This window comes from Tursiops truncatus, chromosome 16 (genome assembly GCF_011762595.2).
Source record: "Tursiops truncatus isolate mTurTru1 chromosome 16, mTurTru1.mat.Y, whole genome shotgun sequence".
In the NCBI taxonomy this organism is placed as follows: domain Eukaryota; kingdom Metazoa; phylum Chordata; class Mammalia; order Artiodactyla; family Delphinidae; genus Tursiops; species Tursiops truncatus.
Genome location: NC_047049.1, coordinates 54,001,538 through 54,023,478, shown reverse-complemented (window position 1 = coordinate 54,023,478; position 21,941 = coordinate 54,001,538). Strand labels below are relative to the sequence as shown.

At 49.7% G+C, this 21,941-nt stretch overlaps 1 protein-coding gene and 1 long non-coding RNA gene across 5 annotated transcripts in view; one reads left to right on the top strand and one right to left on the bottom strand.

Annotated features, from left to right (window-relative positions):
• Positions 1-9,015, top strand: part of RPS24 (ribosomal protein S24) — a 700,934-nt gene extending 691,919 nt beyond the window's left edge. The window contains exon 9 of the transcript XR_012326569.1: positions 6,508-9,015. The gene's annotated coding sequence lies outside the window, so the exon portion shown is untranslated. The remainder of the gene's footprint in view (positions 1-6,507) is intronic.
• A 67-nt stretch (positions 9,016-9,082) lies between these two features.
• LOC109550135 (uncharacterized) overlaps positions 9,083-21,941 on the bottom strand; it is a 226,181-nt gene continuing 213,322 nt past the window's right edge. For 3 of the 4 annotated variants that reach the window (XR_004522650.2, XR_004522654.2, XR_004522652.2), the window contains exon 4: positions 14,562-19,705. This is a non-coding gene — a long non-coding RNA (uncharacterized lncRNA). Of the gene's footprint in view, positions 14,492-14,561; positions 19,706-21,941 lie in introns of those variants that run through there. The other variant, XR_004522651.2, reaches the window with a different exon arrangement.

The following is a 21,941-nucleotide window of genomic DNA, read 5'->3' as shown; positions in this document are numbered from 1 at the left end:
CCTTCCTTGCCTCGGCGGTGGTGGGAGCAGACCATGGGGTTGGCGTCGGCCTGCATCTCTGGGTGACAGTGAGGGGCAGAGCTCCCTTGCTGACCACCTTTGCATGTGTATATAATGAGAGGAAGCGCCTTGTTGTGGTCAGCTACTGAATTTTGAGGTCTTTTTTGGCCCAGTATGACCCAGCCTGGTCTGTCTGGTATCAATTCCGCTGAAGGACAGGAAATGCCCTTGGAGTGGCCAGTGGGGAGGAGGCACGGATACAGGAGTCCTGGACTCCAGTTTCCTCCATGGGCATGGCTCCTGCAGGGTCGCCCTGTCTCTTCAGGTGCCCCAGGAGGCATCTGGCCACCACATGAACTCAGAGGAGAGAAAAGAAGAAAGCCAGGGTGGCCCAGGGTGCCTCCTGACAGAGGATGGAGAAGGTCCAGCTGAGGGTGAGACCCCTAAGGGCAGGGACCCTGGCACAGTCAACCTCTGTAACCCTCCCTGAGTGTCTAAAGTGGAGCCTTGCCCATAACATCTTCCTGGTAAAGTTTGCGGGATAGATGGATTAATTTTAAGCAAGAAGGCTAATGGAATGTTTAACATTGGGGGCCCTGAAAATGGACAAACCTGGGCTCAAAACCTAGCTCCACAACGACCTGCACATGTGACCTCGAACATGCCCCTTCAGCAATCTGAGATGCAGTTTCCTCATCTCAAAAATGGGGATGCCCAATGTTCATAGCAGCGCTGTTTACAATAGCCAAGACATGGAAGCAACCTAAGTGCCCATCAACAGAGGAATGGATAAAGAAGATGTGGTACACACACACACACACACACGCACGCACACACACACACACACACACACACACACTGATATATTACTCAGGCATAAAAAAGAATGAAATAATGCCATTTGCAGCAACATGGATGCAACTAGAGATTATCACACTAAGTGAAGTAAGTCAGAGAAAGACAAATATCATATGCTATCATTCATGTGTGGAATCTAATTTACAAAAAAATGATACAAATGAACTTATTTACAAAACAGAAACAGACTTACAGATATCAAACTTATGGTTACCCAGGGGGAAACGTGGTGGGGAGAGATAAACCAGGAGCTTGAGATGAACACACACACGCTACTATATATAAGATAGACAACGAAGAAAGACCTACTGTGTAAGACAGGGAACTCTACTCAATATTCTGTGATAACCTATATGAGAAAAGAATCTAAAAAAGAATGAATACATGTATATGTATAACCGAATCACTTTGCTGTACACCCGAAACTAATGCAACATTGTAAATCAACTATACTCCAATAATATTAAAATATTTAAAAAAGAAATATTTTTCAAAGCTATAGAGAAATAAATAGACATAGAGATAACGATTTACTTAGCTGAAAAAAATGGGGATGATAGTAACATCTATTCATGAGATGATAGTGAGAGTTACATGAAGTAACATGTGCAGATCGCTTCACTTAATACCAGATGTGGGGGAGCAAAGGCCGGCTCTGCAGCCAGACACAGGTTTTAGTCCTAATCTGGTCACCCAGGTCAGTTATTTCTTCTTTGAAGCCCCTTCATTGCTAAATGGAAATAATGCTCTCAGGCTGGACATAAAGCACCTACGGCGGTGCCAGGGCGGTCAGCGCTTTCCCCAGTCACTCTTTCCGGGGGAATCCCATGGCATCCCAGCGGTCTCAGAACGAGGATGCCTGCAACACCCACCAGGGCCCGGATTCCAGCTCCCACTTTTTCAAAGTAGCAGCTCGTTATGACAAATGAAGCCGTGTAGGGGTGTTAATAGGGGGCAATGGGTTAATTTGTTACCTTTCCTGGGGTCAAATTTAGAACTTCTGTGTCACTGAGCGGGTCTCATGGTTTTGCTAAGGTCCTGTCAAAAGGCTGGTGTGGCGGGACAGGGTAGTTAATGGTGATCCACCTCTCGGGGCTGTTGGGACGAGGCTGACCGTGATCCTTTCTTTTTCGCAATGGCCCTCGGTGCAGCTGTCCTAGAGATGTTGGCACTCACAGCCGGACAGCGAGCTCAGGGCTGGAGAATTCAGAGTGGGTGTGAGAGGCTCTCAGGCCCAGAGAACTTACTCTTCGCTTCTACGGCTCTCCACCCCTAGCCCCAGCTGGAACCTCTTACCAACAGATCCTTTACAAGCTGTTATCAGTCTGATACCCAGATGTCCTGTCTTCCCCACATCTGGAAGTGGCTCTCTTTTCCAATAACATTTATCAAGCACCTACTATATACCCATGCACAGCACTTTCCCAAATGCCATTACATTCAGCCCTTCCAGGAACACTGTGAGTTATACATACGGCGTCAACCCCATTTCCCAAACAAAGCATTGAGTTTTGGAGATAATAAATAAATTACCCCAAATCAAGGGGACGATGATGTATGTTATCCAGGCCCAAAATCCAGTTCATCTTCTACCTCATTACCTTGCTGCTCCCGAAGGCGCAGAAAGTAAAGAAAACCTGCAAGGGTGACAAACTAAATGTTCAACAAGAGCTTCGGGAAGAGAGGGGGGCGGGCTGTGACGGATGGGGTCTCAGACACTGTCTGATGGTGATGGGAAGGGCGGTGCCGCTGAACAGACCTCCCCAGGGATGCTGCCCAGACTCGCCATGTGGAGGGGTTTGGAAGCTGCTCAGCAGGCCTGAACCATCACAGCATGAGAGCTCCTCTCCAGAAAAGAAAATATCCATTGCCCTTGACAAGTGCAAGTGATGCCCTAGAAAATGGTATTATTGAGCCCTAGAGCCCAACCCAGTAATTTCAGGGGAAATCAGTAGTTTCCCCATGGAACTGGGTGAGCTGCTGGGTGAGGACCTGGCCACCCATCCTGGGTTGCAATAGGCCATGGAGGCTGAAAGGGTTGGGCCCTGCTCTGTTGCTCTGCTCTCCTTCTGAGGGGCACAGGAGGGTTCCCTGTGCACGCAGCACTGGGGGGTTGGGAGTGGGGGCCCAGTCACTGTTCACTGTGGTCACCCCAGCCTCCCCCTGTCCAGCTCAGTGCTGTGTCCAGTTCAGGACCCTTTGGCAGCTCTCCTGGAAGGTAGCAGCTGTACACCTAGCTTCTCTCCCAGCCTCCTTTTCCCCCACCTTCCCCTGCAAAGTTAGAGGATGCAGAGCCATGCGACGTGAGAAATCTTTGAAGAATGACCCTGGAGCTATTTGGCCTGCAAAAGAGAAGACTTGTGGGGTATAATGCCACTCTCAAGTCTGACAAAGGGGCAAACAGACTCTATGTGATGCTGGGAGGCAACACCAACATTGATGGGCCAAGTATCAGGGATGCGGTGGAGGATGTGCTGGAATGAGAGATTTCAGGTCTCCCTGAGTAGCACCGAGACTGCCCCATTGCACTGCGCTTCCTTTCCACCTGTGAAGATTCGCTGGCACAGGGATGGTGGTAACTTTCCTATTAAACCCAGCAGCTTGGAGGGAGGTGTCAGGGAAGATGGAGGCCACATCAGGGTTTGGAGGAAAGGAGTGCTATGATCCATTCACAAGGGCTGGGGATGTGAGGGGACCTGTGCTCGGCACTTGCTATCTCTGGCCTGGCACTGCTCTATGCACTGGAGAATTCTCAAAAATGGTGCATGAAATGGAATGGCTTTGCCTTGGATGTGCTGAGCTGCATCCAGCCATGACAGTACGTCTTCTGATACAAACTGCCGGGGCCCTGAGACCCCTCTCCTACAGGTGGGCTGGGAGCAAAGTGGGAGCCTGCAGGGGGTCAAGTTACATGGTCTCCAGCCACGCAGGAGGATGTAAAACCCACATGCGTGCATGTGACCGTCATCTGTCTGGAGAGAAATGCTCACAGGCTCCCTGATAGAACCTGAGCGTAGTTTATTCATGTCAGTTGACTTCAGGTACGTGAAGTACAGAGTGCCTTTAGACAAGCCCAGAATAATTAGAAGACAGAGGAAGGACGTGGATTTTGGCATCTGACTCACCTAATTTTAAGTCAGTTTTGCCATATCTTGCAAGTGTGTCCTCTGTCACCCTCGAGACTCTCATCTGTCCATGGGGCCCAGTGAAAGAACCTCCTACACAGGTTGATGTGGTGATTACACGAGGTGACGCAGGGAAATCAGTTTGCCCAGGGCCTGGTTCATGTCAGGTTTAACAAATGGTCGCTATGCTAATTAATATAGTTTTAATAAAATGCAGTCCCCTGGGAGCCTGATTGAGTGGAAGGATGGTAATAATTTGTAATCAGCCTGTCAGCAGTGTCTATGCAAGTGGCTACCTTCTGAAGAGTTCCAAATCACCTATTTCACGGAGCCATTGAGACATCCTTCCTACAAACGTGATGGCACTCTTGGGCTAAACCAAACTTCTCTCCAGAGGGGGAAGCAGTACACGTCTCCTAATCACCTGCTCTGGACCAGGCACTTTCCCTTCCAGCCTCTCATTAAGCCTCTCGAGGGCTGAGATGGAAGTGTTATCATCTCTGTTTTGCTGGCGAGAGGACACAGTGCTTTCCCTGGGGCTCCAGGGCTGGTAAGGGGCGTGGCAGGGGTGCAGACCCAGTTTGCTTGATTCTCCATCCAAATCACTTCCCATGACCCACAGTTGCTTCTAGAGAGAACCAGGGTGCCCCTGAGTCCAGGCTGTGCCCCAGAATCACCCCAGAATCTTAATCGGGGTGGTTTCCCCACTAGTCTCAGTCCCACAGATGGGGCCGACCGGGGATCCCCATCCCTTGCATGTGGCGGCTTTTCTCGCTGAGCACCAGAGCTGCTGGGAGTGGGTGAGCGGGGAAGGTAGCTTTGAAGTCCTCCCTCATGCTGAGCTGCAGAAAGCACTTGCTGTCTTATGCAGAGAGCAGTTGAGGATATCAAAGGGAAGATGGGATGTTAAATTTTGAGTGATCAGTGTTTAATAATCAGAGTTGTAAGCTGTCATGAGTGATGCTCCAGGAGGGATTCTGCGTGAATTACAGGGTTTGCAATGCAATGTCTGGGGGAGGATCAGCCCTCCAGAGTCCCCGAGTGGAAGCTCTGGTGCAGGGCCCATTCATGGACGTGTCTTGGGGGCTTGACCAGAGCGTGGGCATGGTTAGGGAAGAAAGGGTGAGGATACAGCCTCCCTCTGCCCCTGGAGTACCCCTTCCTGCACTGATCATTCATTCAGCAGGTGCTTTCAGGGTAACTAGGTGCAGATGGAGGTCCACGTGGCCAAAAGAACCTACGGATCTAGCACTTGACAGGAAACATCTATTTGATTTTTCACCAAAACTTCTCTGGAAAATGCCAGCCTTGCCACAAGGCACCAAGGGAAGGGGTAAGTGTCACCTCTGTACTGAGGCAAGGGGCAGTGTGGATTCCAGAGACAGTGATGCTGGGATGGAGGTGGCCTCTTACCCTGCAGGTAAGGCCAGGCAATGTACACTGGTTTTCCTTTCCCTTCTGGATATCCTAATATCAAGTGAGTTCTGTCATTTACTCGGATAGCTCAGAAGAGAGGAGAGAGAGACCATATCCCCTTGCCTTGTGACCAGCAGACCCCAGCAGATCCAGGCCCCAGTCTTCCCAGGACCATGAGAAATGTACTGTCCACCGTTGCAGACTACCACTGCAGCAGAGAACATAGGCATGAGTTCCAGGTCCAGGCCTGTTTCCTCTGGAGCTCACACTTTCTCAACAGGGAGGCCATGGACAAGGCCATGCGTGGGGAGGAGCTCTCCTTAAAAGCTTTTTTGGCTGGAGAGCAAGAGACAGGCTGAGGTGTCCCCCTCTTCTTCTGTGGCCAAATTCGGGCATCACAAGAAAAACTAGAGAGGCTCAAGTGAGTACCAGGGGATCCAGCCGAGCCCAGGGTTGTGGAGAGAAGCAATTGGCACGAGGGCAAACCTGGAGCTCCAGCCACCTGTGTCAGGCGGGGGTGCTGGACTGCCCGCGGGCGCCCGCCATCTCCTCAGCAAAATGCAATTTCACAACTCTTTGGGGGATAAAAGATTTTATTTACTTCTTTTCCAAAGCTTTGGAATTCTTTCTGAACATCAAATAGCTTCTGGCAAACACATCCTGATGAGTAACACGGAGTGAAATAGAACCAGATGGGCACACACACTCCGGGCTGTGCACTGGAGGAGGAAAGGCAAATCCCATTTGGAATGAGGTCAGGCCCCGGGCCACAGGAAGTCCACTGGGAGGGGTTACAGCCTTCCCCGGGGGCATTCAAGGTCCCCTGGACCTTGCCAGGAGACGGGGCCATGCCGCCTGCTGTCTGCCTTTGCTGGGAAGAGAAATGAGGAGAGGCCCCAGCAGCTGCAGCCCGGGAGTGCCCATCATGTCCCACTGGCAGCGATGGCCGTGAGAGGCCCTGGGGCAGGGACTGGGGTTGCGTGGTGGGGAGTTAGGGTGCCTCGGTGTTACGTAGAATCCTGGTGAGGTGGGCTCAGCTAGCTGCCTAAACAATACCCATCTCTCCTTTCTTTCTTGCAAATGGAACCCCTGAATTTGTTCAAATCAGCTGAAGCACTACATTCCCCAGGCCCACTTTCAACCAGGGAGACCCTGTGACTCATCCGGCCAATGAAAGCTGCAAGCGTCTGAAAGGGGTGCCTGGAAAGCTTGCTTTTCTCCTATAGGCACTGTCCCTTCCTCCTTGCCACTTCCTTGATCTCCAGGAACATGGACATGACCCTACACACCAAACATGGTGGACAAGATGGAGAAGCCCAGACTTCAATGGCTTCATGGAGCCCCCTTACCTTGGACCCTGGCCCTCTGGACAAAATGTTTAATGAGAAAAATAAACCACTCTTCAATTAAGCAGGTGTTCTTTGGATTCTCCATGACACACAATCCAAAGCAAATCCCACACCAGAACTGGCAGCTCCAGTACTGTACAGGCTCCCAGGATTTGCTACTCTTTCCTCCTCGAGCTCGACTTCCTCTCCAGCTGCCATGCCATCTCCCACAAGATATCACACGTCTGCAACCACTGAGGCCTCAGGCCATCCCATTCCTATCCCATCTGAGACGTTCGGCCGTGATGTTCCGTCTCACCCCTAGTACCTCTTCCATGCCAAGGTCCTGTCTCTTCAGGCAGAACCAGGACGTTAGATTCATGGATCTTGGCTATAAGATGGCAGCCCTCTAGTTTGTTCGCTACTGAGGTGTTTCAACATGGGACTTTCTGAGTTACTATGGGGCACATCCAGGGCAAAGCAGAATGAGTTTGTCACCTTAAGATGTCAGAGCCTCACAGGAACTTGGGGAGCTGGTCCGGTAGTTTTACACATGGACTCTTACTAGCAGAACCATTTGTCGGACGAAATCTTAGGTGCAGCCCCAGTATATAAAACAGCCAGACGGGACTGCTCTGGGAAAGTCCTGGAGATTCCACCAAGCGTTACTAGAAATCGTTGTAGCCTGGAAGGGAAGTGACACGTCCAGTCACCCAGCAAGCTGGAGGCAGAGGCAGAAGTGGCAGCTGCGGTGACTATTGCCCTAGGATCTTGCCTCCCCGAAACGAAGGCTCTGAGATTGAACCTGTGTCTACCCTCTCCTTTCTTCTTGCACCGTCCCCTCCTCCGCTGCACCACCAACTCTTCGTCATTCATCCACCTGAGTAATCTTTCTCAAAGATGAATCTAATGATGTGTTCTCCCATTTAAAACACTTTTGCTAACTCCGTGTTTCACTCCATGTTACTTCACTTGACAGCCAAGGCCCTAGCCTCTGGCTCCATCCTCACCCTCAGGCTCATCTTTCACCACTTCTGCCCTCCTGAGGACCCTTTGCCTCTCCATGCTTCACCCTCATGCCACATCCAGTCCCCTGAGGCCCTCTCCTTTCCCTGAGCACTGGGTGGGTGCCCCTTCGTGATCCTGAGCCTATGCACGTGCTGTCTCCCCGCCCCTTTCCTCTCTGCCCTTGTCAGCCTGGCAACCCCTGCCCATCTTGCCTCTTTTTCAAGGCCGAGCTCTTTTGCCATCTCCTCTGTGAAGACTTCCCTGACTGCCTCCTCCCTAGGCCACAATGCCTGGGTCATCTGGTGTTGCAGCACTGGGCCCACTGCCTTTCCCTGTCTGTTTACTTAACTGGTACCAGACCCAGGCTCTGAAAGGGCTGTCAGCATTAGGTCCCCAGGGCCGACACATAGTTGCTTGTAGTCAGTTGTTGAATGAATGAATGAATCAATCAATCATTCAATGAATGAATGAACGAATGAGTTTCCTCCAAACGGGGTATGTATTATTTTAATTACACAACTGTTGGTGGGAATGTAAACTGGTGCAGCCACTACGGAAAACAGTATGGAAGTTCCCCAAAAAGCTAAAAATAGAGTTGCCATATGATCCAGCAATCCCACTCCTGGGCATATACCCAGACAAAACTATAATTCAAAAAGATACCTGCACCCCTATGTTCACAGCAGCACTAGTTATCATAGCCAAGACATGGAAGCAACCTAAATGTCCATTGACAGATGAATGGATAAAGAAGATGTGGTATATATATATATACACTTATATATATATAATGGAATACTACTCAGCCATCAAAAAGAATGAAATAACGCCATTTACAGCAACATGGGTTGACCTAGAGATTATTGTACTAGGTGAAGTAAGCCAGAAAGAGAAAGACAAATACTGTATGATATAACTTATATGTGGACTCTAAAATATGACACAAATGAACTTATTTACAAAACAGAAACAGACTCACAGACATAGAGAACAATTTGTGGTTGCCAAGGGGGAAGGGGGTGGGGGAGGGAAGGATTACGAGTTTGGGGTTCACAGATGAAAACTATTACATTTAGAATGGATAAACAACAAGGTCCTACTGTACAGCACAGGGAACTATATACAATTTCCTCTAATAAACTATAATGAGAAAGAATATATGTATATACGTGTAAATGAATCACTTTGCTGTACACCAGAAACTAACACAACATTGTAATTCCACTATACTTCAATAAAATTTTTTTTAAAAAAGAACAAAAAACAAAACAAAAGAAAAACCAACAGTAATGCACATTTGTCATGTTTTGTTGGCTGCCCCCCCCACCCCCGCCCTCCACCTGACACTCTCTCACTAACAGTGGCCTGATTTCCTTCCGGAACTTGCCTCTTCTACATTGTGTGTGGTCTTGGTGGAGGGGAATTCTAGTCTTCTGCCTCCCATTACAAAAGCCAGCTTTTTACATCTCCTGGTCTACCCTAGGGAGCAGGCACATGTCCTGACATCTCTCCTGGGACTTTGCATCTGGAATGAGTGACACAGGGTGTCAGCCAGGCTTATTGGTTGCTGGCAACAGAATCCAACCTGGTGAGATTGAAGCAGGAAGGGGGATTTATTCAAAAGGAGGTGAGGTGGCCCACAGACTCACTGGGAAAGATGGGAACCAGGCACAGAAACAAAGAGGCCAGACCACAGCTGGCCACAGGCAAACCATCCTCAAGAAGCCAGTGCAGTGAGGACCATGCTACCACACCACTTGCCCGGGCACTGACCAGTGGTGCTCCCGGAAGTGAATTTTGCTGCTGCAGTTGCTGTCTCCAACCTCTTGTCACCAGCAGAGATGTGCCTTGCCCCTGTTCCGTGGCCTTCTTGCTCCTGGCTCGCTGTATGGGTGGGGGGCTTGGCGGTTGACCAGTCTGGGCAGGAGCCCCCGTTCCCTAGCTGCAAGGGATGCTGGGACCACGCCAATCCATCACTCCCGGTCCACACTGGGAGGCTGACTCTGCCTCTTCCCCTAAAGACCTTTAAGATAGAGAATTTCTCAAGCCTGGGAAGGAGGGGTCATCAGATGATGGACAACCAAAAAGAATGGCAAAAGCCACCGAACCCAGAGACAGAGGAGAAGATTGGAGGTCATTCGTCTCAGCCGTGGCGGCATGTAGACCAGATGTTTCCTGCTACCAGGTGGTGGCTGTGGTTCTTAATCTAGGCCCTCGGGAGAGGCCTGGGCCCCCACCCCTCTCCAAGTCTGCTTCTCTGGGCTCCTGTCACTTCTGTGAGCTCCCGACATCCTGCCAATAAATTCCTTTTTGCTTAAGTTAACCAGTGTTAGTGTCTGCTGGCTGCAGCCAAGCAACGCTAAGTGAAACCACATGTAAACACGAGTCCAAACTGCTTGTAAAACACTAAGGCAGCCTTGATAAGGCCGTAGGCTTCCTGACACCCCCCTGGCCAGCATTCTTCCCCAAGGGAACCACTGGTATGAGCTGGATGTGTGTGTCCCAGAGCTTACTGGTCATGCTTCTATACAAATGTGTGAAGCCCTAGTAAATATTTCCTGGAAATAATGTTCTATCTCATTGTGCCTAAGACATCTCCAATTGTAAGACATGCCATTGTTTTATGTGCTACCAAGAAGGAAGAAAAAGTTGCCAGTGAAACCATGACTCAATGTTAAGATGTATCAATTATAAACCACATCTCAATTGCTGGTTTAAGATGTGGAAAAAAGATGTGTATGTTAGAATAGATGAAATACGGTCATAGCAACAACTAACTTATTTAGCCCTTACCGTGGGCCAGGCATTCTCATAAGTACTTTGCTCACTTTAACTCAGGTAATCACTTACTCCATTAAATAATTTCTTTCCTTTTTTTTTTTGGCTACTTTGAGTCTTCGTTGCTGCGTGCAAGCTTTCTCTCGTTGTGGCGAGCAGGGGCTACTCTTTGTTGCAGTGCACGGACTTCTCATTGCGGTGGCTTCTTTCGTTGCAGAGCACGGGCTTTAGGCACGCGGGCTTCAGTAGCTGTGGCATGTGGGCTCTAGAGCGCAGGCTCAGTAGTTGTGGCGCACGGGCTTAGTTGCTCTGCGGCATGTGGGATCTTCCTGGACCAGGGCTCAAACCCGTGTCCCCTGCATTGGTGGGCAGATTCTTAACCACTGTGCCACCAGGGAAGTCCCAACTCCATTCAATAATTTCTTGAGGTGGAAATATAATTATCCGTATTTTACAGATGAGCAAACTGAGGTACAAGAAAGTTAGACTATTGCCTAAGGTTACAAATTTAGGAAGCGGCAGAATGATGATTCAGAGAAATTCTGGATTTAGAGGTTGCTCTCCTCACCACCAATGTTCAGTGTTCTGTTTGTGAGTGCATGTGCGCATCGTGTCTGTGCATGACTATATGTGCATATGTGTGTGTACGTTGTGTGTCTCTGTGTGTGCTTGTGTGCATTGTGTCTGTGTGTGCATATATGCATCGTGTGCCTGTGTGTGTACGTGGGCCTGAGTGTGTATTTGCGTGTGCGCATGCACATGTGTTTTTTCACTTCAGGAGGATCATCTTATATGTGCATTCTGCACTGCGCTTTGTTCATTCAGTACTATCCTGGAGACCCTTCTGTCTTGTACCTAAGTTTCTCCCCCAGTCTTTCTAACTGCTGAAATATAGACCCGCCATAAGGCCTCTAGACATTCTCGCACTCATAGGCATTAAGGCTGTTGCCATTTCTGACTCTGCCTAACAAGCCTGCAATAAACATCCAGCAGGGCTCCGCGAGCACGCGCGTGAGTGTTTCTCTCAGGTAGACGGACAGAAGTAGAATCGGTGCATCAGGACACACGTGCATTCTGAGTGTTCAGAGATAAGCCACCCTCCCCCCGCCCCACCCTTCTTGGTTCACCTTCCATCGCTCCGCTGGTGGAGCGGTAGATGGTAGACTGGACATATGTGTGTACTCCTACCAGTGCCTGCATACGATTTCTACCCCAGACTCCTCCTTACCAAATCTGCAGGCCATCTCACACCTCACCTTCCTCGGCAACTGAGGCATTTGCACCGCTGACCTACTCCTTGTCCTGGACATCCTCTCCTTCCCTTGAATGGGAAAACCCACAGCCTTGCCACTATACATTTCAATTCCTGGTCGCCAACTCCTCCCTCCTGGCCTGGCATCCACGTTGCCTAGAAATGAACTTCCCAAGGCGAGTGGCAAGGGATGTTAAAAGGCATTCTCAGGTGACAAGAAAGGGCACCTTGGTAGACACTGGGAAAATTGAAGTTGCTGCAGGACTTCTCAGGGTCTTTACTGAGTGAAGCAAAATGCAATTGCAATCTCCGGTGAACTCAGGACACCCAAAGAGGGGCAGCCCCAATTGGCTCCATGACCAGCCAATAGAAGTGCACCCTGAGTCAGCCAGGAGCATCAGCAGCTTTGGATCTTCCTCTCCTCTTGCTCCCCACTGTGGCCCTGGCACCCTGGTCCTCCCTGGGGCCCCTATCACCTTTCTAGGTCTGCCTGTACCATGCCCCACCCTCCACAGTCCTCCCTGGGTAACTCAGAGGAAAGAGGGCTAGCTAGGGGCAGAAGATCTGGTCACCTGAAGCTAAAGGCCTTGGGCCAGTTACTTAACCTCACTACGCCTCAGTTTCCTCACCTGTAAAATGGGGGGAAATTCAGTAGCCATCTGGGATACTATTGTGCATTAGTATAGAGAGAACAGACCGAAAAGTGCTTTGCACGAAGTAGGGCCTCAATGAACCTCTGCTAGAGGGAAGCAGTAGAACTGAGTTCCAGATCCCTCCACTGCCCACTCTCTGTTTGTCCCTGACCACGTCACCCTCTTCCTCAGGATCTCTGCTTCTTCATTTGTTAGTGGAGGCACCTGGACCACAGTGGAAGGCTAGGTGAGTCCCTACCTTCAGAGGATCCCAGCCTATGTCTTGGTCAACCTGGGTCTCCCAGAGCCTGGCATGGAAACTACCATGGAGCACTGCTCAGTGAAGTGGGGTGAGCTGGGCTGAATACAGGGGTCCCCGGAAGGAGAAAGAGGCACTGGCAATGCATCAACAGGGCAGACAACAGCAATGGGACAGGCTCCAAGCAGGCGGTAGGGGCAGAGATGTGCCAGGCAGGGAGCCTCCTTGCACTCCTGAAACACTCAGGGGTGTCACTCAGATCGCTAGGAATCTAGAAGAGTGGGGAGGAATTTAGGAAAGGTTTCACGAAGAGGGAGCAACTCGAGATCAGCCTGGAATGACGGGAAAGATTTTACTCGGCCCCAGGGAGCAAAATTGGATATTGCAAGAGTGATGTTCACAGAGCAGTCACAAGTGGAGAGAGCAGAGCAGGGGGTAGAGCTTTAGTGGTGACGATTCAGGCATCTGTGCAGATGTCTGGGGACCTTCACTCTGCTCCGGAGTGAGGCATGCCCAACTTCCCTGCCCCGCCTGAGCAGAGATCAGATCTGTCTCCCTGGCAAACAAAGCCAAGGTCTCCCGCCCCCTTCCCCAAGCTTGCGCAAGGAGAGCAGCAGTGTGGGCTTAACCATCCCCCAGAGAAAGAGGGAGTCTCCTCTCGACAGAGACAAATGAGACGTGACATCCTCCTGGCTCTGCCGCCTGGGAGACCCAGGCACCCCTCACGCCCATTACGAGCTTCCTTCCTCTGCTCCCTCATTATCTCTGCTGGGGTGTCCTCAGGCCAAAATAACGTACCCACCCAACCCCTGCCCCTACCTGGGTATCATTATGACGACTCCCACTTGAAATTATTTGTTTTTCTCTATTGATCTTGGTTCGACACTGGAAAAATGTATTCTTTGTAAGGCATTCCCAAGGGCTTAATTTGTCCGTGTTGGAAGCCTTTTTTAATAGGATTCTGCCCCATTGTTTATTCTGAACATTGAGTTCCGAGAGCTGAGATTCAGCTCTTTTAATAGAAACTCATTACTGGGGTCCCTCTGCATCAGAAAGCTGATACTGGCGCTGTGAGGAGGAAGCAAATTAGGAGGCTGCCAAGGGCCCGTCTGATCGGAAGGCCCCCTGGGAGGCAGAGTCACCATCCAGCCTCCACCCCCCTCCTCCTGTTAGAGGGACCTGAAGAGTGATAGCCACCAGGCCAGGCAGGGAGCTCCCAGGCCTGTGAGCCTGCCCCAGAGCTCACTGGTGACCCAGGAAGCCTTCCATCCCTGACTAGCTTCAGCTCTCAGAAGCTCTTCCTACCTGGAACAGACACTAGTCTGCTAGAGCAATGTTTCCCGAAGTATGACCCACAGTAGCTCCACATCAGAATCCCCTAGGGTGCTGCTGTAAATTCAGGCTCCCAGGTCTCCTCCAGACAGTACTCCCCTGCCATGTGGCTTACACCTCAGGGGGCTCCCTGCTTTGGAGGGCCTTCCTGGTGCCCAGGACTGGCCGGGTTTATAGTGTTATCCATATGGTGTTCCCATGCCTGGACCTGGTCCCGTATGAATCCCAATCCCCACTTGTTTCTCTTCCTCAGAGACTGTGTACCCCCGCTACCACCACCCCACTGCCCCCATGGGTTGACCAGATGCCCTAGAGAGCTCCTAGCACTCACATATATGGGGTCATCCCAGGGCCCCATGGTCGGGCCCCGTACCAGGCAGAAAGCTTGGCAAATGAATTGCTCCCACCAGCCAGCAAAGTATTTCTTTCACAGGATCACATGAGATTGGGCCAGCAGAACGGTGCTCACATGATTTTGAGCGACTCAGAGTGTTTTGCCTCGCCTGCAAAAAAGAAAAAAAAAAAAAAAAAAGGTAGTGGCCTGGGGCCCTGTATGCCCTACGGGCAGCCCTGCCTCAGACCCACTAAAATAGTATTATAGCATTGAAGAGGAAACTCAGGAATCTGTATTTTTACAAATGCCCCAGGGAATCCTAATGCTTGCTGAAGTTCAGAATCTACTGGAAGTGTGGTGGTGAAAGGGAAAGAGAGTGGTTTTTAGAGTTACTAAGAACTGGGCTCAAGCAGTGGTTTGCAGCTAGCCAGTTGGGTGACTAAGAGCAAAGTACTAAACCTCTCTGAGTCTCACTTTGCGCTCATAAATATTTTCGGTCCATGGCGGCTTTAAGAGCCCTTTTAGGAGCAAAGGAGTCTTCAAATCTTGCATGTGTAAGGCTGAGACCACGCCCAGTTCCAAACCCAACATATGGCAGGGATCTAAGCAACAATGTCTGGTATCATTCGATCAGTCAACAAGTATTTATTGAAACCCTACTATGTGCAGGGCACTGTGCTCAGCGGTGGTGAGACAAAACAGGCTCAGTCCTTTGCCTTCATAGGGGAAGACTGATATGAACACATGAAAGACATTTCATAAACATTTATTTAGTGGCAGTAGTGATTGGTCCTACGTGAGGCAGAGCAGCATGGCATGGAGAGCAGGGGACGTGCTCATGTAACCAACTGAGGGTGAGTGAGTGAGGGCTTCTCTGAGGAGGTGAGGTATCCCACTAGGACCTGGAGGTAGAGCAGGACTTGCCAGGTGAAGAGAGAGACCATGTGTACTTTCTGGTCTGGTTTCTGCATTTCGGGGGCCCCTTCCTCTCCCAGAGACAGCTCTTTTTGGAAGTAAAGATGATCGAGTGGACAGCTGCCCTGCACAGAATCCGGATGAGCTCAGTGGGTTTGCAGAGGGCACGCAGGCAGACGCATGGCATCGCCGAGGTCTGAAGGTGTGCCAGCCACGGACCAAGTGCGTCCCACGTGCCATCTCATCAGATACCCACAGTAGGTCTTCATGTGGGTTTTATGGTTACCCCCATTTAACAGATGAGGAAGTTGAGGCTCAAAGGGGATAAGTAACTTCTCACCTAAGTAGGGTCACAGAGCTAATAAACAGTAGAGCCAGGATCCAAGCCTGGGCAATGTGACCTCTCCTGCCCCTAGGCTAAGGACCCCATGCCCCACCTGTGACACTGTCTTCAGAACCCACTCGGGGGGGAGGTCACTTTTCCGTGTAGAGAAGGATCGAACGCAGCTGAAAGTCACCTAAGAGAGAGTTGATTTGAATGATATGAAACTGCACAAAATGTGCAGCCAGCAAAAGGGCTGGAGAATAGTGGACCTGAGATCGCATCTTGACAGCTTCCAGGACCCAGCGACCCCATTTACAAGACGAGGAACTTGGAGCAAGGCTGTGGTTCCCCAAATGTGTTCCTTAGAGCTCTGGGCTCCCTCAGAGGTGCCTCAGGGCTGCCCTGGCTGGGTGCTGGGCTATCGCTCCCATCAGTCCCCCCAGATAAACACCACGGCTTCCCAGCAGGCAGTTTTGGAAGACAGCCTCTGAGGCTGTGACAGCACAGACGATCATTACAAGCTTTACTTCTTTAACATCACTCTTAAGTCAGTCAGCATTCGTGAAGCACACATCACAGTGTGAGCTGGGTGTGGAGGATCCAGACAGGTCCCTGCCCTTGAAGAGCACCTAGGCCAGGGGAGGAGGTACCCAGATCCAGTGCCCAGGTAACCAGGTGCCATGAGCCACAGGGAGGGTCCTTCCCTGCTTGGGCAGAAGCTCAGAAAAAGGCAGAGGCCAAGTTGGTATTTAAACCCAGGATTCTTGGCACCAAGTGCCGTGCTTTCCCCCCACCCTACCTGCATCAGGTAATTTGATCTGGGCATCAATGAAATGACCATTTAATGGAATAAGAAGATCTAGGTAGAGTCTCGGGGGAGAGTGGAGCTGCAGCGACAGAGGCAAGGGGGGAAGGCAAGAACCGAATCATCAGACAGAGGCAGAGGATCAGGGCAGAATCTGTAGCCAAGCTGGGTTTGAACAAGAGCTCCTGACGGTCATGGTCAAGTGCCTGCTGCTGGGGAGGCAGGATTACCAGGGCATCTACTCGCCTATTACAGTAACAACCCTACCAATAATAATCGCTAATATTTGTTGAGCACCGTATCAGTCAGGAAGAGTCTGGGTGCTGCAGCAATAAGTGGCTACAAAACCTCAGAGCCTTTACCACAACAAAGGTGTGTTTGCTGCTCACACAACGTTCATTGTAGATCCTGGCAACTCTCCAGGATGGGTGATCTCCATGCAGTGACTCAGCCACACAGCTGACAGGTCCTTCACCATCCAAAGCTGCCCCATGTGACCTTCTCGGTCACGGCTACAGCAGGAGAGACTGGCTTTTCATGATCCCAGTTCAGAAGTGACATCTGTTACTGCTGCTCAGATTTCATTGTCCTGAACGTGGCACTTGGTCCACTCAACTTCAAGGGCATTGATTAAGCACCTTACATAGGTTATTTCCCTTTGCATATAAGGAAACGGAGACACAGAGAGAATGAACAGAAAGAACTTAACCAAAGCCACACAGCTAGTAGTGGAAGACTAATAAATTAAACCCAGAAGGTCTGGGGGCTTAACCCTCATTCTACTTCCTCCCAGACTCTCAGTGGTCATTGGTACTTCAGAAATGGGCAATCCGTTGTCAGAGTGCCGTCCTTCAGTTAGCCCAATGAAGGCATCCATGTCCTCTTGGCATTAGATAAATTCAGAGAGGGATGCCATGCTCCCCTGTGGCTTGGGACCATCCCTAGCCATGTGGAAGAGAAGTCGACAGACTAAAGTGTTTCTCATGAGGAAGGGAGGCAGGTGCCATGGAATTGCAAATCTGCCGTGAGTGGCTTCTGATGGCACGGTGGTGGGGGGAATGGGGGAAGGGGGTGCTCCCTGGAAATCGTACAGCTTGCCAACCAACTCTTCAATCACAAATTCCAAGTGCAGGGGGTTATAAACAGATCATCACTGTGGTTCAATCCATGCACTGGGGTCTGAGATTTCCATTTCAGGACAGGGGAAATAATAAGTAACCACTGACTAGCATATCCAGGTTTATTGACTTGAAAGGTCATATATTGATGGACAAAAAGCCAAGGTCAATATTTGATTTTAAGGAGCAATAAATCTTGATATCCATGAAAAGAAGCGTTAATGCAGGTGCTGTTGGGGGGGGAGAGGGATGCCTTCGCGGCGAGGGACTCCTCCCTCCTCTGTGGTGGGTGAAGGGCACTCTTGTTTGGTTGGAATATTAGGAAGGAAGCCTGTGTGTGTTTAGCAGTTTTTTAGGTAGCTCCGGGTGGGTGCATGTTTTGAAGAAAGCAAAAAAGAGAAGCGTGCACTGTTTTCAGAGGACTGCCGTTTCTGTCCCTGTTCACACAGACGGAAGAAAAATACCTGCCTTGCACACTATCCCTGCTGCCTGCTCCCCCCACCTGCCAGTATCTGAGATTTACCTCCACTCGCGCTAAGTTGAGATGTGCTGGAATTTCCCTTTGTCTGCTTTCCAACTCTCTACCCACCAATCCTTCAGTGTCTTCATCTCCCCATGCAGATTTGGGTGCATTCCCAAAGAAAGGCATGACACTGAAACCACAGGTGATGCAAACCCTTCATTATCTGCCTTAAAGAGGCGACTCGCTCCATTCTCCTCCCTATCCAGGCCCCACTCTGGGCCCCGACCCCACCTCATCCCTCCACTTCACAGTAGGGCCACCCAGACCGCTTGCCAGCCCTGTCCAGTTGGGTATCTTGGACCCTCGTGAGTTTGCTTGTGCTGTGGCCGCTGCCAGAAATCTCTTCTCCTTTTGCCCCACCCTGTACACCTCCTCCTGGGGATATTTTGCTAATGCCGAAACTCCCTGTTTGACACTGTCTCCTTGGTAAAGCCCTCTCTACCCCTCCCAGGCAGAGCAGCCTCCTCCTTCCGTCTATCCCCCCATCCCTCCATCTACCCCTGTATCCCTCCATCCCTATTCTAGCTCTTGCTTCCTTCCTTGAACAATTTTTGCTCACATGTCCATTGGTCTTCATTTTTCCTGGATTGAATGCTTGAAGGACAGGGCTGGTCCTTAATTCTGAATCCCCATTGCCTGGCTGTAGTAAATACCCAGTATGTTTGCAGAATGGGTGGCTGGACAGTGGGAAGGACAAATAGACCAGGTAAGGGACTCTCAGCAGAGCTTGGGCAGGAGGAGGGAGGGGGACGCAGGGCCTGTAGGGACTGGGGAGGGGCAGGGGGCGCCCCCAGGCAGCGAGCACAGGAGGCTGCTGACCAGCATCCTGTCTGGCCCCTCATCCTCACCGGCAGCTGCCCTGACGGTATTAATCAAGGCCAGAGCGCGTAGAAATATCAGTCCACTGTGTTCTATTCAAGTTCCCTGGAACTAAATTATGTTGTCAGGATTGGACAGAGCAGGAATGGAAAAGACCAGGCTGGATGACATGGGGCTGTTAAAAGGAGATGAATGAGCCCAGTGGTTTCCATTCAATTTTTCAAGGTTTCCCAAGGCAAGTCTGACAAATACCACCTTATGATTCTCAGGCACCCTGCACAGTGCCTCTTACACTCTCATTTTTTTATTTCTGCCTGTCCGATTAGAAGGACAAGGGATTCTTCTTTCTGTCTCGCATATGGGGAAATGGAGGAACTGGGGTGAGGGGAGCACTTTGACCAGAGTGAAGGTCAGGCCAAGGTCAGGGCATAAATCAGTGACACAGTCAGCAGGAGGATGCAGACCTCTGAGTTCACAGTGAAATGCACTCTCCATTACCCCACCTGCTCAGCTTCCTCTACAAAATGCAACTGGCCAGACCTGCCTCTCAGGGCTGCTGCAGAGCGTCAGGGAGAAAATGCACCTGAAAACACTTTTAACTGAAACAGTGCTGTTCATTCATTCAACCGGCATTTTTTGAGTACATACCACATACCAAGCCATGTTAGCACTTCGTATTTAAGAGTTTTCATAAGGATGTAGAAAGAGGCTGAGAACTAGAAATGGATACATACGGGTTTTACATCTGTCTCACCACTCGGTAGCTGTGTGATATGGGGTTGGATATAAAACCTCTCTGATCCTCTTCAGGTGATTGTCGGGATGGAATCAGTTAAAGACAGGACAGCATCCATCACGGCACCCATCAACTTTCTTTCCTATGAGGAAGAAAGTTGTAAATAAGAACTTATTGAATCTGAATGTGTCCTCCCACAGAAAAGCAAGTGTCTCTCTTTCCTCTCTGTAGGAGGAGCGTCCCTGCACAGGGGATGCATGTGCCTAGCTTCCAGCTCTGCCGTGTGCTGCAGGAAACCATATCTCACAGCCCAGCCTCTGTTGTAAACAAAGGACTAATTAAATTAGCATAAGTTATTTTATGTAAATTAAAGATCCACGTTATAGCTGTTTATTGGTAGCAGCGTCAGATCTAGCCACTGCATAAGCTTGTGTAAAATTAATGTGCATAGATGCTCCAAATATCATATTATTAATAATGATAATAATGTTGATGAGGATGATAATAATGAACACATTCTCATAACACTGCCTCCCGGCTGGCTCTAAAACCTCAGCGGGGAGTGTGCTGAGTGTCACAGCTCCTCAGGGAAACAGCCAGATTACACAGCTCCTTCTCAGCCTCCCAGCCCTCACTCATCGCACCATTTTGGCTTCTACTACTGGGTTCTGCTAAATTTTGGCCTCTTCAAATCCTGTCCATCTTTCAAAGTCTTACTCAGAGCCACTTCTATGAGTCAGCCCAGCCAAACTGAACTATATAGAGCTCTCTCCCTCCTTTCAGCTTCTGAAACAACTTTTCCACATCACTCTTTTCACCTATAATCTCCTCGAACTCAGATCTGTGAGGTAGGTAGCAGGTGTACTTAGGATTCCCATTTTATAGACAAGCTAACAGAGATCAAAGAGTAGAAGCCACTCAAGGTAACATAGCTAGGAAGTTACAGAGCCAGGACTCAACTTTCCCCAGCTCGTATACACCAGAGAAGCCCCTAGCTAAGAGACTGGCACATAGTAGATATTTAATGAGTGTTTGTTAGGAAGGAGGAAGGAAGGAACACATGAAGGGATGAGTGAATGAAAATTTTGCAGAGTGTAGTCTTTAAAATCCCTTCATATAACGATGACCTTCCCTCTCTATCACCATCTATCCACGAGTCAATCCATCAATAAAACTGCATTTATTACTGACCACACATCTATAAGAATCCCCTGAGTCTAAGCCCAAACATCAGAACATCCCCGTTGCTCAAGAGAAGATGTACCCAGAGAACTTTGTGAGACATTTAGAAAGGCATCCCGCCCCAAGCAGGCGCGGTGACTGAGCCAGAGTTCGCTTCACCCTCCTGGCCAGTGGCCAGCCCACACAACCACAGGTGGCGGCCCTGGATTCAGCAAGGGTTTCAGAAGGCTAGAAGATTGAGCACTGCTGCCTCCCTCAGAGTTCCATGTCACTCTCACTCCTCATGATAGCACCAGGCAGGGACTGCCTGCCTACAGGGGTGTGTGTGTGTGCGTGTGTGAGATTCTTAAGTACCAGACATCAGGGGGTTGTAGGGCAAACGCTGGTTTCTGAACCACACCAACTTGGGTTTAAATTCTAACCCTCACCACCATCATGGATAGAATTCTGGGGACCCATGAAGCTGGATGGGAAAAATGACATGTTTCAATTACAAATGGAGGCAACAAACCACAGTCGTATTTGTGATAGCTGAGATTTTTGTCACCGTAGAAATCACGATTTCTACGGGATTCAAGTTGTTGCAGTTATTTCAAAACATTGAACACAACAGGGGTCAGCAAACTTTTTTGTGAAGTCCAGATTGTAAATATGTTAGGCATGGTGGGCCACGCATTCTCTGTTGCAACTACTCAGCTCTGCTGTGGTAGCTGTAGAGCAGCCGTAGACAATAGGAAAATAAGCGGGGGTGGCTCTGTTCCAATAAAGCTTTATTTACAAGGGGCTTCCCTGGTGGTGCAGTGGATAGGACTCCACGGTCCCAGTGCAGGGGGCCCGGTTTCGATCCCTGGTCAGGGAACAGATCCCATACGCATGCTGCAACTAAGAGTTCATGTACCACAACTAAGGAGCCTGCCTGCCACAACTAACACCCAGCACAACCAAATAAATAAATAAATATTTTTTTAAATGGTGATCCAGGTCGTAGTTTGCTGATTTCTGATATATCCAAGTCATTACTTTAAAATTAAAATAGTTATTAGAATCTTGTTATTTAGTGCCTTAACAAAGAAGCATATAATTAATTTACTATATCAGGCTTTCTTGTTATTTTGAAAACTGTATTTCAGAATCATTGGTTGCCCTTGTGAGCCTATGTATTTTGTTTTTTGCATTTAAGAAAGTTATTCTGAATT